This window comes from Vicugna pacos, chromosome 20, assembly GCF_048564905.1.
Source record: "Vicugna pacos chromosome 20, VicPac4, whole genome shotgun sequence".
Classification (NCBI taxonomy): Eukaryota; Metazoa; Chordata; class Mammalia; order Artiodactyla; family Camelidae; genus Vicugna; species Vicugna pacos.
The window spans coordinates 33,546,387-33,558,686 of record NC_133006.1 but is presented as its reverse complement, the minus strand read 5'-3'; the positions used below and the strand labels follow the sequence as shown (position 1 = coordinate 33,558,686).

The window sequence follows — 12,300 nt, the reverse complement described above, 5'->3', positions numbered from 1 at the left end:
TTCACTCATCTATGTTTTCTGGTTTATAGGATTGGAATGTAGGTGAAAATGGGGTAATGTACACAAGCAGACGAAAAGTAAAAGTTGGGAAAAGAACTGGAAGGTATTGGAGAAGGAAGGGAATGGCGAAGTTGGAAGTTAAAAATTTAAACTCAGATGATGCCGCTAGTGCGTCTCCTGGTCAGGACAGGTGAGTGCCGGTCTGGTCCCTGCAGTGGTGGCCTCAGGCTATACATGCCAGGGCTGCATTCTGTAGGATGGCCAGCCTGCTACTTCTAGGACCTCGCTACTCTAAGTGTGCCTGTGTGTGCTCATTTGTGTTGCTCAGGAAATACTCTGTAAAGAACGGTGCACATAATACATGTAACTCAGAACTGTCTGTAGCCATTGAGTAATTTCAGCTGCTGCAAAAGTTCAGTTTGGTACAAGTGCAGTTATTTCAAGTAAATAATTTTTAAAAATTTTTTTTAATTAAAAAAATATTTTTTACTTTATTATGGGTAGGGGGAGGAAATTAGGTTTATTTATTTTTGAGAGGAGGTACTCGGGATTGAACCCAGAACCTTGTACATGTTAAGCACACGCTCTACCATTTGAGCTGTACCCTCCCCCCAGTAAATAATTTTTTAAAAATTGAGAGACAATATTTGCTTTCTACTATTCTTATATGTAAGCCAATCTCCGATCAATTTCTAGGAATTAATTCATTTGTTCATTTAACACGTTAATTGAGTACCTGCTAAGTTATTACTGAGCAGTGGAAATTTAATCATGATCAAGACATGAATGGCACAGGATGCCTGTGTCATGTACTTAACCTCTAATTTACACTAGTTTCTCTGTATATTGAAGTTAAATGATGTTCAAAATCATAAAATATTAGCACTGGAGAAGATCTTAAGTGTGGTAGTCTCTAAATGCTGGCCAGAATAATGGATGGAAGGATGAGTGTATGGATGACAGGTCAACAAACAGGTAAGATATTGTTCATCCTGTGGACCCCTGAAGCTCAGTGACTAACATGAAAACTACTATTTTACAAGATGACTTAATTGAACTATAAGTAAAGTGCTCTGAAGACCCAGAAAGTAATAGTTAATTCTCCATAGGGGCCAAGGGCAAGGGTGCTTCTCAAAGGCCCTTTGAGCTAAGCCTTAACATTCTAGGTGGATCTTACCAGGTGGCGCATACAGGGTTAGAATGCAGTTTGGTGGGGCTGTCAATGAAATGAAGAAATAAAGCTGTGAAGGGAACGTGGTTAGAGTTACGGTAATGGGTGACCTTGAATTCCAGGTTTGATTTGGATGTGGTTCTCCACTGCCTTTAGAACCAGGAACTTCAGGGATGGGAGAGTGGCAGCTCTGATTCTTACACAGGGAATTCCTACCACAGAGGAGAGGATACACAAGAGTGGGAAGAGAACGGAGGCAGGGAACATCTATCGACATGAAAATGAGACAGATCAGGAGACTTCAGAAGTATGATCAGTATTGAGTAAGACAGACAAGTCATAGACAAATCCTGCCTCTAGTTTGGAACAGGTAGTCTTTAATAGAGGGACAAATAGAGGGGAGTGGGCCATAGGAGCAGAAAGGGAATTTAATTTGATTTTGAACAGGCTGCATTTGAGATGCTTGGTGACTGGCAAACCTGGGGTCAATTGAAAACTTGGGTTGGAACTTCCAGAGGATGGAAAAAGTAAAGAGAAGCATTTGGTGGCTGTTACATTTAACTGGTATTTGAAGACATGACAATACAAGAAGTCGTCCGTAGGAACGATAAATGGGGGTCAACATGCACTGGTGGTGAGTGAGGTGGAGTAAGTCACAATGGGACCGTAGGAGCAGGCTGGGTCAAGAGAAGCATTTTGATTTTGTATTTTAAACAGGAAGACGTGGGTAGGCATAGAGGAGGGGGCCACCGAGAGGTCTTTTTCTTAAGAGTTACAAAAATTAGTGGTGCAGCTAGAGATGTTTTCCCCCACCCTACCCCATTCCCATACGTCCACCCTGTACTTACCCTGTCACACATGTGGAGCTCAGGTGCAATGCACGAAAATTCTGGGGTTGGCCCCTTAACTCTGCCATTGAGCCCTGAGGATCAGGAGCCCCATAGAGTGACTGCTTTTGGGCAAAGCAGAAACTGTTCCAAGTAAAATGTGAGAAAGGATTGCCCCATAGAATGGAAGTTTGAGCAAATTTCTAAACAAGTGTGGGGGAAAGTATGTGGACAAGTCACTGCAAGTAAGCAGTGGCAGAGGATGCTTGGGTGTTGAGAGGACTCGTAATAAACCAGGAAGGTCAGTGTTTTTAAAAGTTTTACCAAGAAATGGGGGGAAAAAAAGCCTAGACAGAGTTCAAGCACAGTCCGAATTCAAGACAAAATGCAGCCATTTTGGTCTTTCTCACTACTTATCATATTCAGTTCCTTCTCACAGAAATCCTAGAACACTGCAAATCACTTTTTTCGTATTTGCAGAATCTCTTTGAAATGAGTTTGTTTAAAATCTGCAAGATGTTAGAGTTAGCCCTATGCCTTTTAAAAACAAAACTATGTCAAGACCCCACCAATTACACAGATTTAACACACCTGCCAGATGCATACAGAAAAAAAATTCACTTCAAGCAAAAGCTAAACATCTGTTGTTCATAAACTTGTGCTAAAGCTAAGAGGAAAAAAACTCAAAGGCATAAGTAAGGCGTCTATCAAAGGGTGATTCTTCCAGGTAAGAAGAAAATTCCTATACGCATATGTGAACCAAAAAGATAATAGTTCTAAGACCAAAATACTGTGTATACATGTATGTATAGACATACGCATGTACACGTATGTGTATACATATATGCACATATGTGTATATATTGCTGGTAATTGTTCACTATAGACCCTGTTCATAAATACTTAGAGAAAGTGAAGTAGGGAGGTCACTGGATTGGGTGCATTGGGGAAGGCTTTTTGAAGTGGCTAAGTTGTTCTTTGTCTTGCAATCAGTACAGAATTTGGGTTGGTGGGAGGGAAAACAAAGCATCAGAATGTGACACATGCAGGTGAGGGACCAAGGATGTGACAGAAAAGATAGGAAGAGAGTAGAGCCAATCCGTGAAGAGAAAGATCTTAGGTTTGATTTGATGAGGGTGTGAGAGATACAGTAAGATCTTTCTTCATCTGTTGGTTCCCTCGGTTTTTGTTCGTTAATTTGGACATTGATTTATTAACCTCAGCAAATATGTATTAAGCACCTGGTATATATCAGGCTCTCTGTTAGGGCTAGAACTGTGGTTCTCACCTGGGGTCATTTTCTCCCCCAGGAGGCACTGGGCAATGTCTGGAGACAATTTTTAATCATCACATGAGGATGGGTTGCTACTGGCATTTAGTGGTGGAGGCCAGGGATGATTGCATCCTATAATGCACAGGACAGCCCCCGATACCACGGAATTTTCTGGCCCAAAATGTCAATACTGCTGCTCTTGAGAAACCCTGGACCAGAGGGTTCAGATATCCCAGGTAAAGTCCTTGCCCTTTCAGGATCACCAAGGGGAACTGGCATTGTAAACTAATAATTCCAGTCTACTGAACTCCACAGTGAAGCAGGTCCTAGGTACTGTGGAGGAACAGAATAAGATGCCACTAACTTTGCTTACATTGGAAAGATTTCTGGGAGAAAGTCATGTTGGAGATGAGTCTTAACAATGAGTTAAACCTCACCCAGATAGGAAATGTAGGCAGAAGGAAAGTGTTCAAACATGTGACACATTTGGGACCAGTGGGCAGTTAGGCATAACTGGAATACAGGGTGTGTGGTTGGATGGGTTGTTGGCGGGAGAATGGTGAGAGACGAAGCCGGGAAGTTAGGTTGGGACCACATCCAGGAGGTAGGACCCCAGCCCGACTCGATAAAAAGGACAGTATCCACAAATGTCACGTAAGGGAACCTAGAAGTAGCTGGATTCCGCAGTTCTGTTCACAGCACTCTTTTCTGTAGATTTTATTTCCTCGTCTGGGCTCCGGTAAGCGTGTGTCCTCTGAGTTTTGAGTCAAGGTAATAGTGATATAAAACCCTTGCTGATAATTTGCCCTAAAGATGGAAGCTGTCAGATAATCATCCAGAATTTAAAAGCTCATCTCAGTATTCCTTCAGATGAAGAAAACGGCAGGATGAAAACATAGCAGAGCTTATTAGTAACATCTTATCCATTTTTTCCCTAAATGGTTAGAACATACTCCCTTTCCCCGCTCTTTACACCAGCGTTTCAGTTATTAAAGCTGTCTGTTTTTCATTCTAAATCCTAGGAGGATTTCCCCCATGAATTTAACATGACTGAGGAAACTTGCTCTAGGGTAAAACTTTGCTGCAAATGATCTGAGACCAGGCTGCTGAATAAAGAGACTAAAAATGAATCACGGCCTTTTTGTAGCTTCAGATGTGGAGCTGCCTTTCTCCTTCACCCCCAATTTCATGATTATTCATAATAGAAAGAGGCCAGCCTTATACAGTGATTGCATGCAACAAATGTCCTTTGTGTTCAAAACCAGGGGCTGATGCTGCTACGGGCCAGGAGAGTGTTAGGGGGACGTGGGAGGGAGTTGGGGGTAGAGGAGCTACCATGTCTACCTTCAAAGCTTCTCCAGAGGCCACCCCTATGGGTGCGGTATGGTGCTCATAGATGGCAGGTGTGTATGACACCCGTAGGGTCAGGCAGTGCCTTCAAAATGGCACTCAGGTTATCTGTTCAGGCCCAAGTTCCTGCATGTGTAAAAATGACTTTCCTGGGTTTTAGATATGATGTCAGCTCTACCAAAAGCCGGTGTAACTTACATCACAAACTTTAAGTGGAATTACAAGTCTTTCTCAGTGCCCCCTCTTCTGTTTCTGCCTCTTGGCAGGGGAAAGAGGAAGGTAGACCCCACCCTCCAGTCTGGGAGCCATGAGCCCCACCCCTACCTCAGTAATTGATTCGGGAAGGCATTTCCCACTTCATAGCTCCCCGCTGTTTGAAAGTTCTTTTTCCTTTTGAGAAGCCGCCAAGCTTTCCCTCTCCCCTCTGGTGTGTAACCTAAATTTATACACAGTACTACGTAAGAGTATTTGCTGAGGATCCTTAGCACGGGGGCCCACGAGGTCCAGCCCTAGATGCTAGACCGGTCTAACGGCTTTATAGGAATCCACCTGTCTCATCCTAACAATGCGCCTGTGAAGTAAGTGCCCTTACGGCCTCATTTATAGCGAGAACCTGAGGCACAGAAAGATGAAGTGACTTCTTAAGGTCACAGAGCTAGAAAGAGGGAGAGCCAGGAGTCAAATTGTGATGTTGTGATTCATACTAAAAAATATATATTTGGTCTTGGTCACCGTTCCTGGCACAGAGCTCCTAAAACCCTTGGAATTGTTGTACTAAGTGATGAGATCAATAAAGACGTCTTTGAGGTGACTTCTGGATCTCACCTAAGGATGGGACTGGTTGCCAGGGAACCCAACTATGAGATGAGAGGGTTGGAACTTTCAGTCCCAACCCCCAGCCTCTAGGGAGGGGAGAAGGGGCTGGAGCTTGAATCAGTCACTAATAGCTAATGAGTTCATCACCCTATGTAATGAAGCCTCCATAAAAACCCCGAAGAAAAGGGTGCAGATGATTTCTGGGTTGGTGAACATGTAGGGATCTGGGAGAGGGGCGTCTAGACAGGGCGTGGAAGCTCTGCGCCCCTTCCCGCACACCTTGCCCTGAGCATCTCTTCCACCTGGCAGTTCCTGAGTTACTTTTTAAAGCAATGAACTGGTAGTCTAGTAAGTAAAATGTTTCTCAGAGTTCTGAGTCACTCTAGCAAATTAATCTGACCTGAGGAGGGGGTTCTGGGGACCTCTGGTTTACAGGCAGGCAGAAGCACCGTAACAACCCGGGCTTTTTCAACTTGCATCTGAAGTGGGCGGCAGGGGCAGTCTTGTAGGACTGAAGCCTTACCTTGTAGAATTGGATGCTGTCTCTGGGTGGACGGTGTCAGAATTGAGTTGAATTCTCTGACACCCTGCTGGTATCTGAATTGCTTGGTGTTGTGTGGGAAGCCCCAGCCCCAGCCCTCACGTTGGAATTAATTTACAAAAGCCACCATGGCCACGGGAGCTCTGAAGCCCCACCCAGCACTGCTGCAAAACTGCACCGGGCCTCAGACGGGCTCACACAGAACATCCAAGGGACATGATGACAAATAAATGGCTTTGTTTCTTTGCTTTTGTTTTTTAATGAGTGTGACTAACAGTCCAAATTCTCTCCCTCCTTGAGTTTGAGGGTATAACTGTGAATTGCAAGAATCCTCACTATTCATGGCTCTCACACCCTTCCCCTTTGAAACAGCCCAATTCCACCCCATGAAGCAATTTTGCTTTTAATTATTATGTTTTCTAGGGAAAAAAAATACAAACCCTTTAACAGACAGTGGGAAGGTATTCAGATAGAAACAAATGGGATTAGGAGTCCGGGGTTTCCAGCACTGTGTTTTTGACCAACTGAAAGGATTGTTGAAAACAACTGAAGGACTTAAATCTTGGCTAGCTCTGGAGCTTTCAAAGTATCAATGTTAATACCCATTTCTTTGCCAGCCGTCCTTAGCTGGCTTCATGTTACCACCACTAATCCCCAAGGAGAGAACGAGAGCCGGTGTTGCGCAGGCCTTCGAGCTGGACAGGAGAATGTGTGTGCGCTGCATCCAGCTTCTGTGAGCAGCACGGCAGGTCCCTGGAGGGCCGCCCCCCCCCCCCGCCCCGTTCCAGGTCCACACCCACCGGGAAAAGGGCTAACATCTAGAGCCACCTCCACAAAGCGTTCCTTAGAAATGGATACTTCGCGCAAGACTTTGAGGAAAGATGGGGAAAGACTGACATTATACACGCAGTGTGGCAAAAAATGTCTGAAACCCCCATGCAGGCATCTCTGTCCTTCCTTTGCTGACACCATAAACGCAACAGAGAGAGGAGGCAAGAAAGTGAGCCTAATAAAAATAGGGAAGGAAATGTGGAAGAAGAGGAAGAACAGGGAACGGGGAATATTTTTCTTTAAACTCAGGTGAACCAAATATCTTTGTTAGCTGAGTTAGCAAAGGGGAGTCAACTGGGGGATGATGGTGAAACTCCTCGAAGTATTTCCTCCTCTTCTCTTTTGGGCTGTTTATTACTTATGAACCATGAGAGTAAATTGCAGTGCCAGGAGAGTGAAGATGGTGGAATTCATTCCCTTCCGTATGTCTCCGACCATCTACAGTCATCCCTCAGTATCCACAGGAATTGGTTCCAGGATCCTCCACAGATTCCAAAATCTGTGGACACTTAAGTTCCTTATAGAAAATGGCATCGTATTTGCATGTAACTTTGGCACATCCTCCTGTATTCTTTAAGACATCTCTGGATTACTTAGAATACCTAGTACAGTGTAAGTGCCATGTAAATAGTTGCCAGCATGCAACAAATTCAAGTTTTGCTTTTGGGAGCCTTCTGGAATTTTGTTTCTTTGAATAATTTTTGATTCACATTTGGTCAAGTCTTAGGATGCAGAACCCACAGATACAGAAGACTGACCGAATGTGCAGTTGGTCAAGAGAAGACTCAAGCCACACCTCTTAATGCAAGCCTTCACTGAGGCTTGGTGCAAGAAATCATTGAGTTATCAACAGACCTCAGCTTTTCAGCTCCTGAGTTGCTCAACTACACAGTAAAAGGAAGAAGCTGTGAATCAGTCAGAGCCTCAGTTTACTGCCCTTGAACTTGAATATCAGTGGCTTGGGAATGAAGGAAAGATCATGTTTGAATGTAAATGTCTAGCTTGCTATTCTGAGTCATAAGATAGTGCCACCTGTTTTTTAAGGGAGACCAGCCTCTTGTTACCTCAGTGTTACTGGGTGTCAGCCACCAGGGCCAGCATCACCCCAGGGATCTCCTGCACCTGGATGAGGCATCCAGCTGACACATCACTGTCTGACACACTGCTGTCTATACACACATCTGCTCAGGGCACCCTCCATGTAAAATGCTCAGTAACTACCTGCTGCCAGCAGAGCTCAACCCGTACTCCTTGGAAGTCAAAATTCTTCATTACTTGGCCTCTACATACCTTTCCAGATTAGGTTTCTGTTCCACCTGTCATCCCACCACTGCTGAGACTGGAGTAAACTGTTCGGCTCTTCTGAATGTGTGTAGTGTCTCCTCTCTCCTCACTCCTGGACCTTTGCTGACATGTTTTGTAATGCCTGGAGAGCTTTTTTTCTTGCCTCTTTGCATTGTAGCTATATTCACCTGGCCTAAATGTTCTTCAGGGTCCAGCTTAGATCTCCCCACTTGCACAAATTCTTGCCTCCTCTGTCAAAATGAATTTCTGTTTCCATTATAATTCCAGAGCACTTGGCACCAACACGCAGCGTCAGAAGGTTTTGTTTGCTTTTTTAAATACATATGCCTAGATTACAGTAGTTCCTCCATTGTCCTTCCCATTATCTAGCATACTATGTATTTACTTATTTATTTCTTTATTGTCTGTCTCCATCACCAGAAAGTAAAGAGATTTTGTCTGCTTTGTTTATTGCTGTATTCCCGATGCCCGAACAGTGCCTAGCAGATAGTAGGTACTCAATAAACATTTTTTAATAAATAAACAAATGACTCCTGGGAGCCTAGAGGTCCCAGACGGCCCTCCTCATCTTTCCATCACCTCAGAGTGGCTGGCAAAGTGCTTTGCACGTGTTTCTTGAATCCAACTGGATGGGAGAGCCAGCCACCTGGATCTGGCTATGTATATCTGCTTTGAAGAGGAGATGTGAATTTAACTGCAATTACACAGCTGTGGTGCTATGAAGCAGGCGGGCACGGTGGAGGGTGAAACTCTTATAGGAAAATTCTAGGTTAATGGGCAACCCTAATTGCTAAATCTAATTAGGAAGAGGAAATAAGTTAAATTAAGAATCCTTCGTGTAAGGAAACCAAATAAGAAGCTGTTGGGCGAAATTTTTCATTCCTCATTCACTTCGATCAGCTTTCTCAGAGAAGGCGGCAAGATAGCAGGACTTCAGCAAGAGGGTTTTCTTGGCCCCAAAGCTATGCTGTCATGACTACAGAAACCAAGAGGAAAGGAAAACCTGGTCTCCGGCCACTGAATTCCTCTTTGGAATGTACTCAGGAGGAAGCCGCCACCTCATCTCTCCCAAGATCAAAAGGATTATCGCTGTGAAAGCTCGGGCTCTCATGCTTGAATCTTTGCCAACAAGCTTCCAGTTTGGAAAACTAATCCTCCTGAGTGGGCACAGTCACAGCTGTCCCCGCTCAAACAGGTGGCGCAGAAGCACCGTGCAGGTCACGCCTCCTGCTGAAACAGTTACTTGTCTTCAGTCATTTTGTCTGAAAAGATAGATTTTCCCCCCTTAATAGTTGTAGTTTTAATATGTTTACGTCCTCATCTTCTGCCACACCTTAAGTATTACAGGGTCCCCTCCTTTTTTACCCTGAGAAATCCAACAAAACTGTATTAAAGAAATGCAATAATATGAATATCTCTAAGAATGACCAACATCAATTCCAACAGAATTGTTATAGGTAAATATATGTATTCAGAAGCAGAGTGGGAACTTTAGTATCAGCTCCGTCAGGATGCTGGCTAAGCTCTGTCACTTACTAATGATGTGAATTAAGGCAAGCAATAACTTTGATTTCCTCATCTGTGAAGTAGGGATAAAAATCATGCCTGTTCACAGTTACTCTGCAAAGATTAAATGAGATAATGCTCATATCGCACTTAGCATCTAGAATATAGTAACCAATTCGTCAGTGCCGAATGAATACGTTGAAAAACTGCCAGGTATCCTTCAAACCACTGATCTGGACCTGCTACATTTCTGAGACAACAGACTTATGCTCCAAACAAGTGGGTCCCAAGCCTACTGTTTATGGCCGTGCTGGTTGTAACCTAAGGGGTACCACTCAAAGCTCATACCCCAAGGATCTGTGCATTGATTACAGTTTTACTGCATATGACAATGTTTTCCTAATAGATGGATATAGAGTTGCATGGGAAGGGGAGACTTTTTCTACTTTGCACAAAGGCACTACACGGGCAAGCACTAGCCCTGGGCAGTGAAGACAAGCATTGGCGCCAGCTCTCTGGATGAAAGCAACTCGGGCTAGACGACTGTGGTTTTAGCCACAGTTGGGCTCATTCACGGGACTCTGAACACTGTAAGTATTGTTGAACGGGGCTGAAAAGCTGCTCTTGCTGGGCAGTGTTTTGGTTTGTCAGCTAGCTACTATGTTTGCTGTCCTTACTATAATCATTATTTCATTTTACTGTATTATTTATTATGTTCAAAGTCATCACAGAGACCATGCCTGTCTCTGAAAATAGTTTGTCAGCATCATCTACCTGCCATAATGAAGATGAAAAGGCAGACCCCAGTGAGCATGTGCCATCCTGGAGCCAGCCATCTCTCTCTGGAATGAGGCCCTCTGCAGACCCAGCCTCCCTCTTTAGACTGAAAATAGATCCTGATCTGGACAGAGGACCTGAACTATGCCAACTGGCTAACGGGGGGATGACAAGAAGGATGGGGAAAAGGAAGCAAGGGTTGTGAGCACTGGGAAGCAAAGTAAATCATCAGGTCAACCACGGAGCAGCAATCAGAGATGGCCTTACCACAGCAAGGTGTCCTGGGAACCATAAATAGTCACAAGGACAAGATAGGTGATAGCCCAGGATAGGAGTCTCTCCCTTCTTTAAACCCGCATAACATGCTATTTGTGCCTTCCTATATTACACTTACACAGTGCCTGGTCATCCTCCTGGAAGTGTGTTCATAAAGGGCAAAGGATGTAAGAACCATGATTCCTGTCTCTTGTTTGTTTATACCATAACAAGTCTCTGCTGATTGATCCATCCACTTTCATAACACACTTTTCTGTATCTTAATTGCAATGGTGGTAGTGGTAGAATTATACAACTCTGCATTTGTCAAAACCCATAGAACTGTATACCACAAAGAATGACTATTATTGTGTGTCAATTAAGAGAGAGAGTTTGTGGCAGACACCATTGTTGCCTACCCAGCAGCCTTCCTCCCATACCTTTCTTCCTTGCTAATTAAACCCTGACCTTATTCAGGTATCTGTTGGTTTAGGGGAGGCTGGACCCTCCCAGCCTCTCTTGGAGATATATCTTGATTAATCTAAACCAACTGGTAATCCAATTTCTCTTGTCATGGGTTGGTCTAAGAATGGCATTTGAAAATGAAAACACTATGTCAAAGAGATATTACATCTCCACATTCATTGCAGCATTATTTATGATAGCCAAGACATGGAAACAACCTAAGTGTTCATCAACAGATGCATGGATAAGAAAGATGTGATACATATACATCAGAATAGTAGTCAGCTGTAAGAAAGAAATAATCCTGCCTTTTGTGACAAAGTGGATGGGCCTTGAGGACAGTATGCTAAGTGAAATAAGCCAGACAGAGAAAGGAAAACACTGAGGCATTTGACATAATTCTTACCAATCTAAGATGTGAAGGTCTGGAAGCTTCTGCATGAGTTCTGTCTTCTTTAGAAAGGGACTTCGGGGGGCTCATGTGCCCTCTTTTGTGGCTTTCAGTATTGTGTGAGGATGTGATGCCTGGAGTTGTTACTACAATCTTGCAGAAAGGAGGGGAGCTAGCGCACATGCAGACAATGGCCCGTCAGACAGATGGAGAGAATCTGGGTCATCGTGACAGCACTGAGCTGCTGAGTTCATTGATCCTGGAGACCCAGCCCACCCCAGCCCACCCCGACCACCTCCTGACTTAACCGCAGCGCGATGGAATGTATTTTTTTCCTTGTTGTTAAAGCTGCTTTATTTGGTTTTCCTATCACCTACTGTCGAAAGCATCCTGATGAATACACTGGCCCCATGCTGTTAGGGATGGGTCAGGAGTCCTCTTAGAGAGTTGTATCCAACAGCAAACTCGCAGCAGGTGTCTGTTATGCTGTCGCCAAGGTACATTGTTTGTTCTGTCACAGAATTGTCTTCTGATTACAAGTTGGCTTTTGCTACGTATGGAGCCACTTGTACCTAATTCAACCAGCAAATGCTAGAAACTCAAGCCAACAATGCCTTTAAAGCTGTCAAAACTTGTCTCAGTTTCTATTATGATAAATTTCCTTTTCCTCCTCTTTTTCTGGGCCCTTTCCTGCTGGATGCCGAACACTCTGTTTCCAGCTCCTTTGCTGAATTTCCTCTCAATGGGCTTTCTGATGACGTTCTGTTGTCTTCATTTTTCTAAAGCGTCATC

General features: G+C 44.0%; 1 protein-coding gene across 2 annotated transcripts in view; it reads left to right on the top strand.

The window, feature by feature from the left end:
- Nucleotides 1-27: 27 nt before the first annotated feature.
- GMPR (guanosine monophosphate reductase) overlaps nucleotides 28-12,300 on the top strand; it is a 107,320-nt gene continuing 95,047 nt past the window's right edge. For both annotated transcript variants that reach the window (XM_072945630.1, XM_072945628.1), the window contains exon 1: nucleotides 28-190. The gene's annotated coding sequence lies outside the window, so the exon portion shown is untranslated. The remainder of the gene's footprint in view (nucleotides 191-12,300) is intronic.